We start from the raw sequence: 15684 nt of genomic DNA on the forward strand, positions 1-15684 counted from the left end.
CATTGAGATACCACCTTACACCAGTTATAATGGCCAAAATTAGCAAGACAGGAAACAACATGTGTTGGAGAGGATGTGGAGAAAGGGGAAGCCTCTTACACTATTGGTGGAAATGCAAGTTGGTGCAGCCTCTTTGGACAACAGTGTGGAGATTCCTCAAGAAATTAAAAATAGAGCTTCCCTATGACCCTTCAATTGCACTCCTGGGTATTTCCCCCAAAAGATACAATGTAGTGATAAGAAGGGCCATCTGTACCCCAATGTTTATAGCAGCAATGGCCACAGTTGCCAAACTGTGGAAAGAACCAAGATGCCCTTCAATGGACAAATGGATAAGGAAGATGAGGTCCATATACACTATGGAGTATTATGCCTCCATCAGAAAAGATGAATACACAACTTTTGTAGCAACATGGACAGGACTGGAAGAGATTATGCTGAGTGAAATAAGTCAAGCAGAGAGAGTCTATTATCATATGGTTTCACTTATTTGTGGAGCATAACAAATAGCATGGAGGACATGGGGAGATGGAGAAGAGAAGGGAGTTGAGGGAAATTGGAAGGGGAGATGAACCATGAGAGACTATGGACTCTGAAAAACAATCTGAGGATTTTGAAGGTGTGGCAGGGTGGGAGGTTGGGGTAACCAGGTGGGGGGTATTAGAGAGGGCATGGATTGCATGGAGCACTGGGTGTGGTGCAAAAACAATGAATACTGTTACGCTGAAAAAAATTTAAAAAAATAAATTAAAAAAAAACCTCTATGAGGTACAATAGGACAATTTCTATAAAGCTTTTAAATATGTATAATCTATGACAAGAATATTATTTCTTGGAATTATCCTACAGACATAACCATTACTGTCAATGTGGTTTATGACCCAATTTGACATCTAATTAAATTCCCAGGCTAAAATCAACATTTAGCAGAGTCCTCCTGCAGCTAGAGTTCTAGATAGAAATGATATCACTAATTTGGGCCTTATCTGTGGCAAATAAGACATGGGTTTGTCCAGCAACAGTGTTCCAGTATCCAGGCAGTAGTTTTGGGGGTATGATGGCAGATAAACTCATAATTTTAGTATCTAGTCATCGACTATATAGGCTGCAGGAGATATTTTGGTGATGGGTATGACATCTTTCTGATCTTAATTTTTTGATATCTAGTTTTCAGCTATGATGGTGAAGTTTTTTATTCAAAATGCTCTAGTGGTGTTATTTGTCCCCCCCCCCAATTCCTACTTGTGTTAGAAGGTGGTCTTTTTTCTGGAAGAGCAGTTCTGTGCCACATTTCCAATAGTTTTATAAGCATGTACATCCTTGTATTAAAATTGTTTCTGGGGGCACTTCAGTGTCTTAGCCAGTTAAGTATCCGACTCTTGATTTAGGTTCAGGTCTTGATCTCAGGGTCATGAGATCACCTGCCACAGTGGGCTCTGCTCTCAGTGGGTAGTCTGCTTCTCTCCCTCTCCTTCTGCCCTTCCCCCAGTGCAATCTCTCTTTCTCTCTCTCTCTCTCAAATAAATAAAATCTTTAAAAATATTTAAAAAAAATGTTTCTGGTCTTAGATTGTGGTTTTCAAAAGCAGACCCTGAGGTAAGGATTCACACCCAAATTACTTATTAAGAAAATACTACCAGAGAAAAAGTGAATGGAAAACAAGACAGGGAAGGGGAGATATTTAAAACAAAAACAAAAACAAAACTATCTCAGGCAAAATCCTGCAAAGGTAGCTTTATCTTGGTTCCTGAAGAAACTTTATACAATAAGTTACTCTCATCCCTTTTGCCCATCTAGAGCATAAGACGCGGGCTTTAAGAAAAATAAAATAAGATGTGGACTCTCATACTTCTCTAAACCTGTAAATAATTGATTAATTGCTTTACCTGACAGGAAGGTTTTGGCCTTTTGGTAGTAGACAAAGGGATTCCACTACCCCATAGCCGTGCTCAGAGTAACCTATAGTTATTTATCTTCAAATGTATAGTATACAAAGCTGGAAAAAAGCAATGTGAAAGGATCTGAGGTAATCTGCTTCAGTCTACTCTTTATCTTCTCAGACCTACTCAATCCCATGATACTTGAGATTGTCCATACAGCCATATATTATTAAAGATAGTCAGCAGTCACAGTTTGTGAAGAAAATGTATAAAAAGAGAATCACTTGGATAATCTTCAGGATTTTCCACCACAGAAGGTCCCAAGGTATTCCTTTTCCTTTTAGATTTCCCTAACCAGTGGTTACCATTTGCACCAGTCTAGGCTGCTTGATGATTGGGGTGATCGATATCTATGTCAGAGAGAGGACTAAGATGCCAGTTACCATATCCATGATTATAATAGCCTGTTCATAGGTAGAACTTGATATAAAAGCACCAAAAATGTCCCAGTGATTACCAAGTTCCTAATGCACCCTCCTGTCCATGACTATAAAGAAGCAAACCTACCTCTTTGTGATGATCAAGGTGAAATGCCTCTGCCAGCTTGGTAACTCCTTTCCTTGGCAACTTTTCTACTGAGACAAAAAGTCTAAAATGACCAAGTAACATCCATAGGTTTATGATTAGGGGAGCTCTTCCTATCTCTTGGTGGAAGTGTTTCTCCTCTGAGAAACAGAACTTCTAAAACCATAGAAAATAAACAGATAAGACAGATTTCTCAAGTGAATCATGTCAAGGGACTGAAAATGAAGTCCATTGAATACATGAAAATATAATGCTGTTTCATCATAGCATGTATTGTGTGGTGACTTTTTGTATAGGGTCATTTCTAAAATGGCATCTTATAAAATTATTGAGAAATAGAAATAGCTTTGGCTTCTGTTGACTGTATAGAAACTGTAAGAGAGATCTTCTATAGATCTGCGGATGAGACTTTAAGAATTCTTGTTCTAGATTTTTCAAGAGTCCTGAACCACAAAGACTTCAATCAGACAGGATTTTTGAAACCATCACCTATATGAAAGTGGGGTATTTTCATTTTCCTTTTACTAATTTATTTCTTTGTTTTGTAATATTATACCTCTGTGAAGGCATTATGTTGATAAGGGGTTTCATAGTTTTGAAAAAGTGTGAAGGTGCCTGGGTGGTTCAGTTTGCTAAGCATCCAACTCCTGGTTTCTGCTTAGGTCATGATCTCATGGGTCCATGGGATAGAGCCTGGCCTCAGGTTCCACGCTCAGCAGAGAGCCTTCTCCCCACACTGCCCTTCTCCCTACTGTGCTCTCTTTGTCTCTCTCTCTCAAAAATAAGTAAAGAAATCTTTAAAAAAGTAAAAATTTAAAATTGTGTAAAACGTTGGCATTGGCTTAACAGTTCATTTATAATAACCCTTAGATTAATGTAAAATTATAGAAATGTTGATCAAAATACAATAGTTGTACTATAAATATGCTTGCAAAAATGTTTACTTTTTAAGGGTATTAGTAAACTATAAAATTAGCAAAAGTGTGATAATGAAACATATACACTTCAAAATGTTCAGAATTTAAATGTTCAATTAACTGGTTGACAGTTGATACTTTCAAACTTTTAAAGTGTATACAACAGAGTTTAAGAAAACAAATAATTTGTTTCAAGGTATGATTTGAAGCAAAATATACCTCTTCTGATGAGTAAATACTCAACTGTCTTTTCCTTCCATAATACAGGGGGATTTCCTCAATGGAAAAACTAAGAACCAAAGACAACAAATCCAAAAACATTATTTGAGAGACAGAGAGCTCTAGCTTCTATATTTAGTTTCCTGTTAGTTCCAAAAATCCTACCATAAAGACACCAAAAAAGGTAAAACCATACAAGAACTATATTTTATTCATTCATCAAATATTTACTGATTACTTCTAATGAAGCACAAAGCATTCACTTTTGTGAGATGACATATATTCTTATTAAAATGTGCAACTTTAAAAAAGTCCATTTTAATATTTGAAGAAATTATCATTACCATAATCATGCTACTTAGCTGAAAATTGCATTTGGGGTTCAACAGCATATGTTTTTCTCCTTGAACTAACAAAACTGCCCAGGGGAAAGAGTGTCATCTTCCACCATGTCTGCCTTCAGGGTTGGACACTGAGAAACCATCACTTTTGTGCAAAATTATTGTTTTTAGATTAACCAGAATTCTGTCAAACTACTCATCCTCTGATTTATCATCTTGTCTTCATCACAACTTCAGAGGATGTTGCAGGTTACATGAGAAGGGTCAGACTGGCAGTGGATGTCACAGCCTTGTTATAAGAATGAACTATGTACATTTAACAGATAAAGTGTACAAATATTTTTATACAAAATATTTTATAACACAGGATCTGCTCTATGGCACTAATATACGCTCTTGAAAATGATATGGAAAAAGAATTAGAAAAGAATAAATGTTAATTAGTTGTCATTCTCAATATGATTCAAAAGGCTATTTCCTCCTTCTAGTTTATTGTATATAGGTACCATAAAATATATATACTCATTAAATCAAGGCGCTAAGGTGATCAATAACATGGAATTAGGAGTAGAGAAAACCTAAATTTTGAGCACTACAATTGTGGCAAACTAATCTCTCTAAACCGCAAAGTTCTATGTCATCTACCCCATGGAGGTGGTAAAGTGATAGAAAGGGAGAATGCATGCAAAGCTTATAAGAGATCATGGCACATTTTATACAATAAACGGTGGTTGCTTTAGTTGTCAGTTGTGATGTCATTATTAAAGAACGAATTTACATTTACTATCAATGCTTTCATTTTTTATCTTTATAAATCCCTAAGATATTATTGCAAATATACACACTCACACACCTATACCGTGCAGATGGTATTTGAGTATTACAGTGAATTCTAGATATGTTTTCATTTATATACACTATCTTTCTCTGCTGTCTTAACAATGTTTATTTCTTCCTGCCTGCAGCCTGTACTTAATGTATACAACATGTATGATTCGCCAAAGAACACTGAGACATCATTGACATGTTTACATTCTTCTATTCATGCTTTCATTTCTTGGTAATTAATCTTAACTGCTCTGGCAGCAAGGTTACACTTTACTTATTATTTCTACACATGCCTTATTTCTCTGCTATGCATTTTTACTTAGAACAAAATAAAATTAACCAGTAATATGAAAGTTACATTGAGAAAAGAGGAGTTGAAATGAGAGGATATTTAAGATTTAGCAACAGAGCTAGATTCATCTACCTTTTTGGGAAATGTCTTCCAAAAAGTAGAAATATTCCATATTTTTAAAGTATTGATTAAATTGTAGTATTGTAATAGTTAACTGAAAAATAATAATAGTAAACTTAATCAAAAGATAATTATATCTCCCCTACACATGCCTTAAGTTATAAAATATATCATATAGAGGCGCCTGGGTGGCTCAGTGGGTTAAAGCCTCTGCCTTTGACCCAGCAATAGCACTACTGGGTATTTACCCTAAAGATACAAACGTAGTGATCCAAAGGGGCACGTGCACCCGAATGTTTATAGCAGCAATGTCCACAATAGCCCAACTATGGAAAGAACCTAGATGTCCATCAACAGATGAATGGATCAAGAAGGTGTGGTATATATACACAATGGAATACTATGCAGCCATCAAAAGAAATGAAATCTTGCCATTTGCGACAACATGGATGGAACTAGAGCATATCATGCTTAGCGAAATAAGTCAAGCAGAGAAAGACAACTATCATATGATCTCCCTGATATGAGGAAGTGGTGATGCAACATGGGGGCTTTAGTGGGTAGAAGAAGAATCAATGAAACAAGATGGGATTGGGAGGGAGACAAACCATAAGTGACTCTTAATCTCACAAAACAAACTGAGGGTTGCTGGGGGGAGGGGGGTTGGGAGAAGGGGGTGGGATTATGGACATTGGGGAGGGTATGTGCTTTGGTGAGTGCTGTGAAGTGTGTAAACCTGGCAATTCACAGACCTGTACCCCTGGGGATAAAAATATATGTTTATAAAAAATAAAAAAATAAATAAAAAAGAAAGAATTAAAAAAAAATAGTACACCTGGATCAAACAGTGGGTGTTATAGGATGAATTTAAGCCCGTTTTCTGACCCCAGCACCCGGGTTTGAAGCACTGGTTGAATAACTATGTATTTTGGAGCTATAATGTGAAAATATCCATTATGAGTGAACATTAAAAAATTCATAGAAAGATTACTAAGTGGGAAAGCACTGATATGAGAGCATTAGTGGAAGTGAAAAATAGGAAACCTGGTAAAATTTCTCTTCATATTTGGCAATGTACCTTAGTCAAAATTCATAGCAGCAATATCCACAATAACTAAACCGTGGAAAGAGCCAAATGGCCTTCAACAGACAAATGGATAAAGATATAGTCCATATATACAATGGAATAGTACTCAGCCATCAGGAAGGATGAATACCCAAGCTTTTGCATGAACACGGATGTGACTGAAAGAGATTATGCTTAGTGAAATAAGTCAAGCAGAGAAAGTCAATTGTTATATGGTTTCACTTACTTGTGTAATGTAAGGAATAACATGGAGGATATTAGGAGAAGGAAAGGAAGAGTGAAGGAGGGAATATCATAAAGGGAGGCGAACCATTAGAGATGGTGGACTCAGAGAAACAAACAGGATTTTAGAGGGGAGGGAATGGGAGGATGAGTGAGCCTGGTGGTGGGTATTAAGGAGGGCACATAATTGCATGGAGCACTGGGTCTTATATGTAAACAATGAATCTTGGAACACTCCATCAAAAACTAATGATATGCTGTATGGTGACCAGCATAACATACACACACACACAAACACACGCACACACACAAAACAAACAAACACAAAACACACTAGGTTCTAATCCAAGGAATGCTATTATTAGCATCTAAAACTATTCAATCATGCTTTATGAAAGGATGCTTTAGAATAATTTGACTGGTATTGTTATTAACCATGAATATTAAAACATGTAATTGTTAGATGAAATGTTTTGATCTAACTGACTGGTTAGTTAACGAGCTAAATAATCTATTTAATGAATACATTAAATGGAATGTCTGAATGTCAAATCTATTAAAAAAATTTTATTATATGAATCTTTTAAAATAAAACACATTTTGTATTCACAAAGTGCAGATCTTAGTTTTGGTTTGACATGTTTCATGAATTTGGGGACGATTCTCCCTGTCCTTACTTCCCATTTGTATAAAATGAACAAATTTATTCTCAATAAATAATTCTAAAATAATTTCTGCTATTTTGTGTATATTCTGTCCTGAAATGTGCCCATTTTTTTCCATAAAAAGTAGTAACAGAAAAAAAAAGTAATATCAGGAGGATTATAACCTGGATTTCAAAAAATTGGGGTTTACTGTTTAATGAATAAATGGATTAAAGAATAGTGATTACTATGCAATTGATTAAAATCAACATGTACATCTTTTTTTAGCAAAATTTTCCCTTTAAAAATGTTTTCAAAAATCAACCAAATCAATATTTCCTTCAGGTAGCTTTCAACAATGTGATTTCTCTTCCATCTTTTTTGTTATCTACTGAACCAGTTTTGCTGGGGAAAAAATAGTATAAGTAAGCCTAGATCTTTAGACAAAATTAAACTTCAATGACATATAGTGATACTGGAATTTTTCCAACTTGATTTTACCTTTCAATGGGATTTTCCAAATCAACTCATTGTTAATCTCTTGAAAACAGGCCATTTCTTAAATTCATAGACTAAAGTGGACATTTTTACCATATGAGGAAATCCAGGAGCTTTGAAGACCCCTAAACTCTAGGATGAAGGCACTGAAGCTAAAGATTAGATGTTGGAGATTGCATTTTCTTTCCTTACAAATATATGCAAGTTTTATATTTCCAGCATGCATTTGGTGGCACATTAATGACTTTGTTTGATGTCATAATACTGCTTTCTTTATTTATTTACATTGATTTGTAAACACTGTCAAATGTGTTTCATAATTAGTGGCAGATTTATTTTTTAAAAATTTGCATAGTATTGCTCGTTCCATGTGTTCTTTTTGCATGGTTACTTTGTCATCCTTTCCATGGAGAGGTTAGGTCAAAGTCTCCTCTCCCTGAATCTGTGTGAGCTTGTCATTATACTGACATGACACCATGGGACTTTTGGTATTAGGTCATAAAAGGTAATACAACTTCCACTGACTTTCTTAAGACGCTTATTTTTAGAGCTCAACCAGCATGCTTTAGGAAGTCTAAGTAGGTACATGGAGAGGGCATGAGTAGGGGTCCTCCCAGCAGGAGTGTCAATCAAAAGACATGTGGATGAGGAAACTTCAGATCTAACAGTTCCCAACTGTTAAGTCACTTCTAGTTTTCCAGTTTTTTCAACTGAAACTCCTGATATGGACCCAATGGTTCTCCACTCAAATTGCTGACCCATAACATCTTTGAGCATTTTACTTTAAAAATAATTACTTATTTTTTAACTAGGCTCCACACTTAGCATGGAGTCCAAGTGGGGCTTGAATTCACAACCCAGAGATCAAGACCTGAGCTCAGATCAAGAGTCACTTAACTGACTGAGTTATGCAGGCACCCCATCTTTGAGCATTTTAAATGGTTATTTTTATGGCACTAAGATTGAGATGGTTTGTTTCATATAAATAGAGAGCTTGAGCTCATCTCAAACAATTGAATAATTTCTTTAGAATTATTCATCTTTCATGCGCTTCTAAAATATTTAAGGAAAACAGTTACATCAAACCAGACCTTGTAACACAGACTGAATCATCCTCTTTATCACTGTCTTGGAAGAATTCTTTCCAATCAATCTTTTAAAAGATAGTAATATGGCCAAACATATTGGAGGGAGAAATTAAAGTTGCAAGTAATTACATAAGTTGACATTATGTCATAAATTGATTTAAACAAAAGTCAAATCTATTTTTCTTATTTGTGAGATTGTAGTGTTTGAAGATCTAATAAGGGCATTTCAATTCTGCTTAGACTTGTATATACATAAATAGCTGCACATTTTTCTTCACATCTTGATAAGCATGTGTAGAATTGTTATATGTAGTTTTGTTTACTTGATTATACACTTCTCCTAAAGTAAGACTACATGCCACTTGACACATTTCTTTTTTTTTTAATTCAATTAACCAACATATAATACATCACTAGTTTTTGATGTAATGTTCAGTGTTTCATCAGCTGTGTACTCTCAACACATTTCTAAGTCTCATCCACTTTTATTCATGGGCTCTGGAGTGGCCTTCATAACATCTGACTCTTTTGGCAGGTAAAAGCCATGGTGTTTGCCTTCTGAAATAGAAGTTACCTGGTCTTCTTTTATCTTAAGCTATAAATACTGTTTACTGTAATTGCTTTCTTAACTATTAACTTGACCTTGATTTTTGTCTCACTTTGTTCTTTCCATTAATCTCAACTGATAGTTTCCACTGCTGGTTCTTTCTTGATCCCCAATTTATGACAGTTCCAATTCTGAAGCTTCTTTAGTGCCAAGACCATTATTTGTTTCACTCTTTGCTTGGAGTCCTTGGTCTTGGTATCTTGCTATACAGCACTAACATAAATCAGACAGAAGTCCAGTTAGGGATGAAGCAAGGGAATTAAACACTTTTCTCATAAATATAACATCTTAGTTAATAGCTTTTTAAAAAGGCAGTTTAAAAGCTGTGGTTTTTCCATGTTATTATTTGTCTGGGCATGAGCACAAAATGAGAATAAGAGACTCATTAGGCAGTGAAAATACATTAGCACAGCTACTTCACATAGTCCTGTATTTTTTAAAAGACTTTATTTATTTGACAGACAGAGATCACAAGTAGGCAGAGAGGCTGGCAGAGAGGCAGGCAGAGAGAGAGAGGAAGGGAAGCAGGCTCCCTGCTGAGCAGAGAGCCTGATGCTGGGCTCCATCCCAGGAACCTGAGACCATGACCTGAGCCAAATGCAGAGGCTTAATCCACTGAGCCACCCAGGTGCCCCACATTTGAAAGTGAAATTTGCCATTATTGGGGAGAGTCAATGCTACACTGTAGCATTGTCATTCATTCCTAACACCACACTACTGTCTCTACCTTGATCTTTCTGCTCTCCAGTGGCGGGCTCTTCTTTCTTAAATTGAAATGGCACAAAAACCTTCATGCAATAGATCACCAATATTTAGAAATAGGAAGCTAATATATTATGATAAAGCCAGCCTGAACGACTCTTTGTGTTGTTAGCTGGATATAACTTCTGAGTCCTCCTTTGTAAAATAGACATAATCACAGTTTCTTATGCCATCAGGTGTTTATAAGGATTAGATCATAAAAATTATATAAAATGCTCAGCAAAGTCCCTGGCATGTTGATGAATTCTCAATAATTTTTTGACTTCTGCTACCTCAAGGAGGTAAACAGAGTACTTGGAAATATGACCCACTGGGTTAATGATTTTTCAATCTTTTCCCCACTAGGAGCACAAAGCCACTCCCAGGAATGTCTGGAGTCTGCTAGCCTATTGCATTGGTTCCATCTATTGGAATGTAAACCCAATTCTTCCTATGCTCATAATGAATGGAGTCACTTCGTGCCTTTTTCATCTGCACTGACCTCTGAAACTACATGCTGTCTTCCTATCAGCTTTGGCACTAAACCCCTATCTCTTGGATTCGCACTCTCTTTCTAGCCAAGAACACAAAATATACCTTCCTTTTATAAGATTGTGTTCATTGTAGACAAGGAGGAAAATACGGAAATTTTGAACAGAAAAATAAAAGCATAGATTTTTTGGCATTTTTTTTTTGTTTTTTTTCCCTCACATCCATGTATTTAAGCAATTTGCCTAAAATACAGTATATACTATTATATATGACAATAGTATGTTCTAATATACTTTTTTTTTTTTTTTTTGCCAGGAAGTAGTATATATAGTTTCTCCCAACTTGTGCACCTGTTAGCTTGTTTCTGTTTTTCCATCTGAGGTTAATACTCTGGCTTGAATGTAGCTTGGTCAATTTTCTGGCTTCCCCTTCATTTTGCTTTAAGTGCCCCTCACTCTTCCTTTTCATTGAAAAGCAACTGCATCTTTTCAGCTACAAAACATGCACAGTGTTGCTGCTCTTTCCAAAATTAATACAGACTCTGCATCCATTACCCTAGTTTCTTATTTGATGTGAAGTGGATATTTGGAGCTTCAAATAATTATGGGCAAGTAGAGGGGAAAAGCCTCCTTAAGTAGCCACCTATTTAGATGCTCTTTACCTGAAAACCTTGGATGAACATCAGGAGGCTCTTATGCAAAAGCTGGTGGGGATGGGTGAGAAATAATCCCAATGTTTACACCAGGTTCTCCACTTAAGGTTCATTGACTTAAGAAATTTCAGGACCTACCAGTCTAAATAATAATTATTCCTAACTGAACAAGATTAGAAGTAAAAGTTAACAAGGATTCTGTACAGCACCAAAATATTTGATAAAACCAATGTATCATAAAAACATTAAATATATCATCAATTTATAAAATACAGTGGGAATTAAGAATTCTGAGATTACATATATTTTATTAAGAAAAAAATTTAAAAAAGAAAAAATGTTTCTCATAATGGAATTTGATTCAAATAATCAATTCACACACATATACAACATATATAAAATGAGTTAAATATGATGTACTTTAAATAGCTTACAGAGTAGCATAGGTTGTAGGCAAATATATAACTAACCACTGTGGTGATACATGAATAGGATGCATGGTGTGTTAAATATAAGTAAGCCAGAGTGTGATGAATGCACCTTTAAGACAATAGGTTTTGAAGTAACCACTGAATGTAGAGAACAATAATTATAATGTCTTAAAGGGTTAAACTAAAAAAGGCTACAACTATAGATATAGAATACATGTTGGAAGAGAGGTAATGCAGTCATTTTTCTTATGGAAGATTAATTTCTATTGTTTTTATTTTAAGTAAAGCTCTAAAAAATATTAGGATAAATTTAAGTAGAAATATATAGGATGTTGGGAGATGGAGAGGAGACATGAGTTGGGGGAAATTGGAGGGGGAAACAAACCACAAGAGACTGTGGACTCTGAGAAACAAACTGAGGGTTTTGGAGGTGAGAGGGATGTGGGGTTGGATGAGCCTGGTGGTGGGTATTAAGGACGGCATGTATTGCATGGAGCACTGGGTGTGGTGCATAAACAATGAATTCTGGAACACTGAAAAGAAATAAAATAAAATAAAATAAAATGAAAAAAAATATATATAGGATGTGTAATTTCCAAACTATAAAGAGAAAAGATAGTGAGGAAAAGTAATCAAAGCACAGATGAAATTTGGTGAAATAGGAAGTTAGATGCAGATGCATAAACACTTTTTTTTTTAATTAATTTTTTTATTTTTTATAAACATATATTTTTATCCCCAGGGGTACAGGTCTGTGAATCACCAGGTTTACACACTTTTTAAACGCTTTTTAATTTGTAGATCAGTACTTTTAAATCTATGGATTGCATATCAAAAGGAACTTTCCCATAGAAAAAGAGGGGAAATAGAAGTGGAGGTGAGAGGTTAAGGAACTAAATGGTCACTCAGAATTACCAAGTTATTACACTGAAAACAACTTTAGAGAAAACCTTTGTTTATTTTGGCTAATAATATCCACCATGCCCCACTCATGACCCACTCATATTCTTTGAATGTTAATTGAATTTTGCTTCATTTTGTACTCTAAATGCATAAATTATTCCTGTTCTTTTTATACTCAGACAAGTAACTGTTAGATGAATTTCTATCAAATGATTTTCCGTACTCTGCACTAGAAATATGTTTTCCCTTTTCCTCTTTCTCCCTAACAGCATGTTTATGATTATCACCACAATCAACATTACCATGATCATTTTACAAGAATTTTATTAACAAAATATTATTCAATTTATTGCACCCTTCTCTAATCATACTGGAGTATAGCAGTGTTTCTGTAAACAACTGGCTGATATGGGAATATCATTTCATTTTGACATTGTATCAACTTTTCTATTAAAAAATGAAACTTATGGGTCACCTGGGTGGCTCAGTGGGTTAAGCCTCTGCCTTCAGCTCAGGTCATGATCTCAGGGTGCTGGGATGGATCCCTGCATCAGGCTCTCTGCTCAGCAGGGAGCCTGCTTCCCCCTCTCTCTCTGCCAGCCTCTCTGCCTACTTGTGATCTCTCTCTGTCAAATAAATAAATAGATAAATCTTTAAAAAAAACAAAAAACAAAAAAACAAAACTGAAACTTATTTATTAACATAAACCTTCAGAACCATCACCATAAAAAATTGCCTTACATATTTGTTGTGTTTTATAAGATGTATGAAATGTTTTCAGGTTGTTATTTTATTTGAAAATAAAATTATAAGAAATAAATTATTTCTTATGAGAAATAAGCTGTATAATTTTTATTACTTCCTTACTGATGAAGTTGAATTTAGGGGGGAAAAAACCCTAGTAAGCCCAAAGTCACATAGCCAGTATAAAAACAGAATCTTCTAATATCTAGTTAACATAGTAACCTCAAAAAAAAATGATTACAAGTTTTTTTCTCTTCCTTATGCTCAGTACTCAATATTAATTTTCATTATCAGTCAAAGTTTCTGTCTTTTTTTTTTTTTTTTTTTTTTTTCTGGCCAACCCTTGAATTTAATTGTAAACTCACTGGGAGTGATACAAAATTAGAAGTAATAATATTATAAAGGAATTTTTAAAAGTTGTTTTTGTTCAGTCCTTAAGACTGTAACCTAAGCTTGTATTGCTGAAGTTGTCTTTTGTCATACTCTCTGAAGATTGGGAAGCCATATTGTTAACTAAATAAGTCTATTGTGTTTAACAGCTTTGTCCAAATTCCATTTAGAGATATCTCAACCCCAAGTAATGTATTGCTTCCATTTCTTGTGTTAACATTTACTCTTTCCTTTGAGCTGAGACCAGTGACAGGTAAATACCAAGCATTCAATAAATGCCCTGTTTTTGTTTGTTTGTTTGTTTTTAAAGACTTGTGTTGGATTTCTTTTGCACTATACTGATCAGAAATGTTATAGTGCTCACACAGTTTATGGACTTCTCTAAAAACTTGCGTTCTGATGTGATGAAGTAAAATTTTAGTTTTTAGCACTTAACCATAGGATTATTCTTTCCAAAATAAAATATGATTTATTTGAGGGTGGCCTTAAAATCAACATCCCAACCTTTTGTCTGTAGTGTCATTTGCAAATATCTTCTCCCATTCCGTGGGTTGCCTCTTTGTTTTGTTGACTGTTTCCTTTGCTGTGCAGAGATTTTGATTTTGATGAAGTCCAAAAGTTTGTGTTTGCTTTTGTTTCCTTTGCCTTTGGAGACATATCTTGAAAGAAGTTGCTGTGGCTGATATCGAAAAGGTTACTGCCTATGTTCTCCTCTAGGATTCTGATGGATTCCTGTCTCACATTGAGGTCTTTTATACATTTTGAGTTTATCTTTGTGTATGCTGTAAGAGAATGGTCGAGTTTCATTCTTCTACATATAGCTGTCCAGTTTTCCCAGCACAATTTATTGAAGAGACTGTCTTTTTCCCACTGTATATTTTTTCCTGTTTTGTCAAAGATTATTTGCCCATAGAGTTGAGGGTCCATATCTGGGCTCTCTCTCTACAGTTCCACTGGTCTATATGTCTGTTTTTATGCCAGTACCATGCTGTCTTGGTGATCACAGCTTTGTAGTAAAGCTTGAAATCAAGTAACATGATGCCCCCCATTTTATTTTTGTTTTTCAACATTTCCTTAGCGATTCAGGGTCTCTTCTGATTCCATACAAATTTTTGGATTATTTGCTTCAGCTCTTTGAAGAATATCAGTGGAATTTTGATCAGAATAGCATTAAAAGTATAGATCACTCTAGGCAGTATAGACATTTTAACAATGTTTATTCTTCCGATCCAAGAGCATGGAATCGTCTTCCATCTTTTTGTGTCTTCTTCAATTTCCCTCATGATTGTTCTGTAGTTCCTCAAGTACAGATCCTTTACATCTTTTGTTAGGTTTATTCCCAGGTATCTTATGGTTCTTGGTGCTATAGTAAATGAAATCAATTCTCTAATTTCCCTTTCTGTATTTTCATTATTAGTGTATAAGAAAGCCACTGATTTCTGTACATTGACTTTGTATCCTGCCACATTGCTCAATTGTTGTATGAGTTCTAGTAGTTTGGGCGTGGAGTCTTTGGGTTTTCCATATAAAGAATCATGTCATCTGCAAAGAGAGAGAGTTTGACTTCTTCAGTGCCAATTTGGAAACCATTTATTTCTCTTTGTTGTCTGATTGCTGTTTCTAGGACTTCTAATACTATGTTGAACAAGAGTGGTGAGAGTGGGCATCCTTGTCGTGTTCCTGATCTCAATGGGAAGGCTGCAAGCTTTTTCCCATTAAGGATGATATTTGCTGTAATGAACTCCTCAAACTCAACACACACAAAACAATCATATCAAAAAATGGGCAGAAGATATGGACAGACACTTCTCCAATGAAGACATACAAATGGCTATCAGATACATGAAAAAATGTTCATCATCACTAGCCCTCAGGGAGATTCAAATTAAAACCACATTGAGATATCACCTTACACCAGTTAGAATGGCCAAAATTAGCAAGACAGGAAACAACATGTGTTGGAGAGGATGTGGAGAAAGGGGAACCCTCTTACACTGCTGGTG

Source organism: Mustela erminea, chromosome 2, assembly GCF_009829155.1.
Source record: "Mustela erminea isolate mMusErm1 chromosome 2, mMusErm1.Pri, whole genome shotgun sequence".
NCBI lineage: Eukaryota > Metazoa > Chordata > Mammalia > Carnivora > Mustelidae > Mustela > Mustela erminea.